The sequence below is a fragment of the Octodon degus genome, unplaced genomic scaffold, assembly GCF_000260255.1.
Source record: "Octodon degus isolate 3935 unplaced genomic scaffold, OctDeg1.0 scaffold00004, whole genome shotgun sequence".
NCBI classification, from domain to species: domain Eukaryota; kingdom Metazoa; phylum Chordata; class Mammalia; order Rodentia; family Octodontidae; genus Octodon; species Octodon degus.
Genome location: NW_004524580.1, coordinates 2720366 through 2725979, shown reverse-complemented (window position 1 = coordinate 2725979; position 5614 = coordinate 2720366). Strand labels below are relative to the sequence as shown.

Sequence of the window (5614 nt, the reverse complement as noted above, 5' to 3'; positions counted from 1 at the left end):
ATGAATCCTACCATCCAAGGGTTTGATATTTTGCAACTAAAGTATTATGAATTTTGAAAAGGATGTATTTGAGTTGTTTTATGGACAGCTACACACTACAGACTAGAATTATAGAGGCCTGGCCTACAACCCCACCCTCTAGCTGTGTCACCCTTTATGAGGTCCCAGATGCAGTCTGTGGTGAGAAACTTGAAAGATTTAGTTCAGTTACTCAAGGAATGGTCAAAGTAACCTGTATTGGGGCAAAATATTTAAATACTACTTAGAAAAATCCTCATGATAGGGACAGAGTAGGACACATATCAGTTACCTCATCACTGGTAAAATGCTTTCAACCAGGACAGTTTTATCCGCAGGAAAAGTTTTTTTCTAGTACAGAGGATTGAAGCCAGGGCTTTTTTCCTAATTAAAAACATGTACTCCAGTAATGAAGGCTTAACCTTCTTCTAGACAAACTAGAAAGTTAGAAGATGCAGAAATAGGTTTGTCCCATAGAAAACCTGAGGGCTGTCTCTATGCTGTGCTAAATAAACACTAAATGACCAAGATAAATCTCCACCCATTTAAATTTTTTTTTTGAGACAGAGTCTCTCTGAGGGCCAGGGAGATAGCTCAGTAGAATAAGCACCTGCCTGGCAAGCACAAGGTCCTGTATTCAATCCCTGGTACTGCAAAGAACAAAAAAAGAAAGGGTCTCTCTCAGCCATCATACCATCTATAGTTCTCTTTCTCTCTGTGTTTTTAATGAAGAAACTACTGAAAATGTTGAGTTGTACAGACATTCAAGTATACAGCACAGGTTCATATTTTAATTTAATGAAGCAAAATACTTTCATATAAGCCACGCAAAAAATGTTTGCTGGGCATATACTGGATATCAAACGCTGTATTACTATTATAGAACAAGGTGAAGAATGTCTTTGCTCCATACCTCTGTGGGGATCCAGATAAAGAAGTTATTCAAAACACATGTGGGGGGCAGCCAAATAGTTCAGTGGATTAAAGAGCCTGTAAACAGACACAGGGTCTGGGGGTTCAATCCCCGGGCCTGTTGTGCCACCCCCGTCCCCACTCCTGGGGTGCACTGAGACAGCATGTGTCTGTAATCCCAGCTCTTGGGAGGCTGTAAACAGGCAGATCACTATGAGTTCAATCTATTTGTGAGACACTGAACACCCTGCAGAACTTCCCTAAAATACAAAAAAAAAAAAAAAAAAAAAAAGCCATAAATGACACATGCGGTAGGTAATACAAGAGATAAGTCAAAGGAATATATGGAAATGGCACTTATACAAAAGGTGGGGGATGGGTGGGAAAGCCTAAGCTAAGACGCTCAGGTGAGTTAGCCAAGCAAAATGTGGGGGGAGCATGTATCAGACAAGGGCACCAGCAGACGTAGAAAAGAGTCTCCAGAAGAGGTTCTGGCCAGAGTGGCCCACGACGACCGCATTGTGTGTAGAACCAAAATCAGTCAGCAAGGTCATGGGTGTCAGTGCAGCCTGTCCCTCTAGCTGAGTTTCTTCTACCATTGTTCCCATGCTTACGTGTCCAAATCCTTTCAACTAATGCACAACCTAGACACCATTTCTTCCAAGAACTCCTGCCTCACCTTTCAAGTAGAAGAAACAGCTCTTATTGTTCAACTCCTATTGTGTATTACTTTATTTACAGGCTGTCACAGGTGGTTGTGCAAATTTTGCACACATAGTTTATCCAACCGTAAGTGTCAGCTCTACCTGTCTGGTACCTGAGTGTTCTCACACGTGCTATAACTTATCTAATAATCTTCAAGCACCGTGAAGGCACAGTTCCCACTGACACTTCTCATGTCTTCTTTTGTGCCAAAAACTTTTCTCTGGAGTAGTAATCCAGGTGTCTGTAGCAGTATGAGTTTGGTATGCTCATGATACTAGTTCTGTAAGAAACATTAAGAAAACCTATATGTAATTTGGGAAGTGGGAATGGGTGAGAACTTGTTAAAGACACACATTTTTAGCAGCGCTTAACTGTGGTTGGAATGAGAGACTGACCATTCCCCACTGTGAAGATTAGTCTGTTGAACTGCTTTTGAATTTTGAAATTCCCTTGGTGTAGCCTCATGACTATTTCATGACATCAAAGGATTCACAAGAACTCAGCCTCTTGCAGTCTCCATCAAGTTTATTTTTCTTGGTCAAGTGTGTTCTTTTTATTGAGAAGTTGCTCCAGTAGATTTTCTGAAGCATTAAATTATCTGTAGTGCTTACACTGAGACAGTCACTATCACAGAGACAACTCTATTCTTTTTCTTTTTCTTTCTTCACAGCATAACAGTCATTTGGCTTGTACATATGCTAACCAGAAGGCCAACCTGACTTGGACTTTAACTGCTTTCCTCATGTCTGTATTGAAAAACCACATCTCACCACCATCTGGTGCTATTAACCTCTAGAAATTTTTAAGCAATCTGTGCTAAAGGGGGTGTGTGCGTGTGTGTGTGTGTTGAAAGAATTTTTTCCTGAAAATGCTTATAGTAACTAAGAAAAGTTTAACTCAGATCCCGCATTCTTATGCTATTGCATTGCAGTTAACATCAGGGCTATAACTGTTTAGAAGGGTGTCTATACACCACAGAATTCTACTTTCATAGCTTTTCCACACATATAATTTGTTCACTCAAAACTGAAAACCCCTCCTAACTCCCTCCCTCCCACTTGGTGGATTTGCAGGGCTCTGGCAAGCCCCTCCCCAAGTGGTATCTACCATTTTAAAGCTGGAAATTCCCAGTCCTCCTTAATATCTGAGGTAACAGTACCAAGGGCAACAGGAAGCAAGAATGCAGTCCAGGAGCAACAGTGTAGTGAACTCAGACAGCCTCAGTTAATTCATGAAGGGGCGCAGGGCTGAGGAAATGCGAAGCACACAATTTAGTGCTAGGGGAAGGAAGAGAAAGGAAATGGAGAGTTGTCAGATGGCCTCATGAGGGCTCTGCATATGCCGTAAAAATGCAGGGGAAAACTTCGGTGCAACATTGGAGTCATGGCACTAATTTAGATTGCATTCTGCACTTTGCAATAGAGTATCAAATATTTGTCAATTCAAAACATTTTCTTCTTTTGCTCCAAGTAGGTAAAATACTTTTGTATTTAGGACAGGGTCTACAGGGTCTCACTAAGTAGATCAGACTCAGTGATCCACTTGTGTTCAGCCTCCCAAGAGCTGGGGTTACAGGCCCGCGCCACCATGCCATCTTAGGGTGCCCCTGGGTGCGGACCCGGAATGGCACACTGAGGATTGAACCCCAGCAGCTGCCTCTATCTAAGCAGGCACTTTAATCTGCTGAGTTATTTGGCTGGCCCTTCAATAAACTTTTTAGAATCATCAAATTTCCTTTCTTACTGGCTCAAAAATAAAGCTGCTGTGTTCACAGAGAGATGAGCTACTCAGGACTCAGTAAAACCCTTCTATAACAGTGGTTGCCCTGAAATCAAAATAGTAAATGCAATAAATTATACCAAATTTGGGGAGGTGGTACCAGTGCTGAGAGAAAAGAATCCAAACTTAGTAAAAGCTGTGCTAGTACTTCAGAGGGATTAAATATCTTTCAAAGAAAAGGCAATATTTAACAAAAGACAAAGTAGGCTAGCCCCATGCCTGCTGCTCCCACACAGTGGCTGGGGGACGTTGTCAGAGAGGTCCCAGGGAGCAATGGTGGCCTGGCTTCCAGAAAGACAGTTGAAAACCCAGCTCTAAGGGCTTTCTTTACCAGTGGAATAAACTGCCAGCCAGTCTCTTGTCTTTTACTCACCATGGCTTCTTCTGATATTCAAGTGAAAGAACTGGAGAAGCGTGCTTCAGGCCAGGGTTTTGAGCTGATTCTCAGCCCACAGTCAAAAGAATCTGTCCCAGATTTCCCCCTTTCCCCTCCAGAGAAGAAGGATCTTTCCCTGGAAGAAATTCAGAAGAAATTAGAAGCTGCAGAAGAAACATGCAAGTTCCATGAAGCTGAAGTCTTGAAGCAGCTTGCTGAGAAACGAGAGCATGAGAAAGAAGTGCTTCAAAAAGCAATAGAAGAGAATAATAACTTCAGTAAAATGGCGGAAGAGAAACTGACTCACAAGATGGAAGCTAACAAAGAGAACCAAGAGGCACAAATGGCTGCTAAGCTGGAACGTTTGCAAGAGAAGGATAAACACATTGAAGAAGTCTGGAAGAACAAAGAATCCAAAGATCCTGCTGATGAGACTGAAGCTGACTAATTTGTTCTGGGAACTGACTTTCTGCCCCTGCCCTTCCTAAATATCCAAAGACTGTACTGGCCAGTGTCATTTTATTTTTTCCCTCCTGACAAATATTCTAGAAGCTGATGTAGGACTGTATAGGTAGATCCAAATTGTACGATGTTGTTTTAGGGGCTAAAGGGGAGAAACTGAAAGTGTTTTACTCTTTTTCTAAAGTGTTGGTCTTTCTAATGTAGCTATTTTTCTTGTTGTATCTTTTCTACTTCAGTGCACTTGGTGTACTGAGTTAATGGCTAGTACTGTATTGGCTCTGTGAAAACATGTTTATGAAAAAAATACATAGTGGCTTCTTTCAAATTGTTAGATCCTGAATAGTTGTTCATTTTTCAGTCCCAATTCTGTCCCAATCTTACCAGTTGCTAGTGTACTTGAATGGTTAATAAAACTGCATAGTGCTAAAAAAAAAAAAAAAGAAAAAAGAAAAAAAGACAAAGTAACTCAGATTCTGTGTGGGTTTATTGAGGGTTTATTCATTTAAGAATAAACTAATTTTGGCTTATATTTGTTTCATATAAGTATAGAGATGTTGCATGACTACATTTGATGTGAATGTCACAGTAGAAAAGCTGCTACATTGTGCCTCTTTCTAAGATTCATTTATTTCTCTGAATTAGCCCAAATCATACAGGTGAGTTTTCAACACAAAAGCACTTCAGGGGATTGGGAGGATAGCTTGGCAGTCTAAGCGCCTGCCTGGCAAGCACAAGGACCCATGTTTGATCCCCAGTACCACATGCCATGCTGGCCCTATGACTAGATGGCCTCAAAACCAGGCATGGTGGTACACACCTGTGATTCCAGCACTGGAAGGCTGAGACAGGGGGATCACTGTAATTCTGAGCTGAATAGCTAGACCTTATACCAAATCAATAAAAGATTTAAAAAAAAAAAAAAAAACAAATACTTGAGCCCAGGCCCGGTGTGTGGGAGAGCTTCTGGCTATCCTGCGCCAGCGGGACCTGCTGTTCCAGGCCAGGCGCAGAAGGGGTGAGACCCTCTTCCACCATATTGGGACATACAGCACGACTCTGCAGCACCCCCTCCACCACACCTGCCCAATAGGAATTTCTGCCGCGTTCGAGGAACCCCCAGATCCAGTCCTAGCCCAGGTCCAGTGAGTGTGTGGGAGAGATTCCGGATACCCAGCACCAATGGGACCTGCCATCCCAGCCCAGGCACAGAGTGAGTGAGACCCTACTCCACCCCCTTGGGACACCAAACATCACTCAGTAGCACCGCCCGAGCCCACCCACCGAGTAGGAATTTTGCCGCATTCTGGGAACCCCCAGATCAAGGCCTAGCTGAGGCACACTGAATGTGTGGGAGAGCTTCAT

General features: G+C 42.6%; 1 pseudogene; it reads left to right on the top strand.

Annotated features, from left to right (window-relative positions):
- Positions 1 to 3788: 3788 nt before the first annotated feature.
- On the top strand, positions 3789 to 4521 carry LOC101586687 (annotated as a pseudogene).
- The last annotated feature ends 1093 nt before the right edge of the window (positions 4522 to 5614 follow it).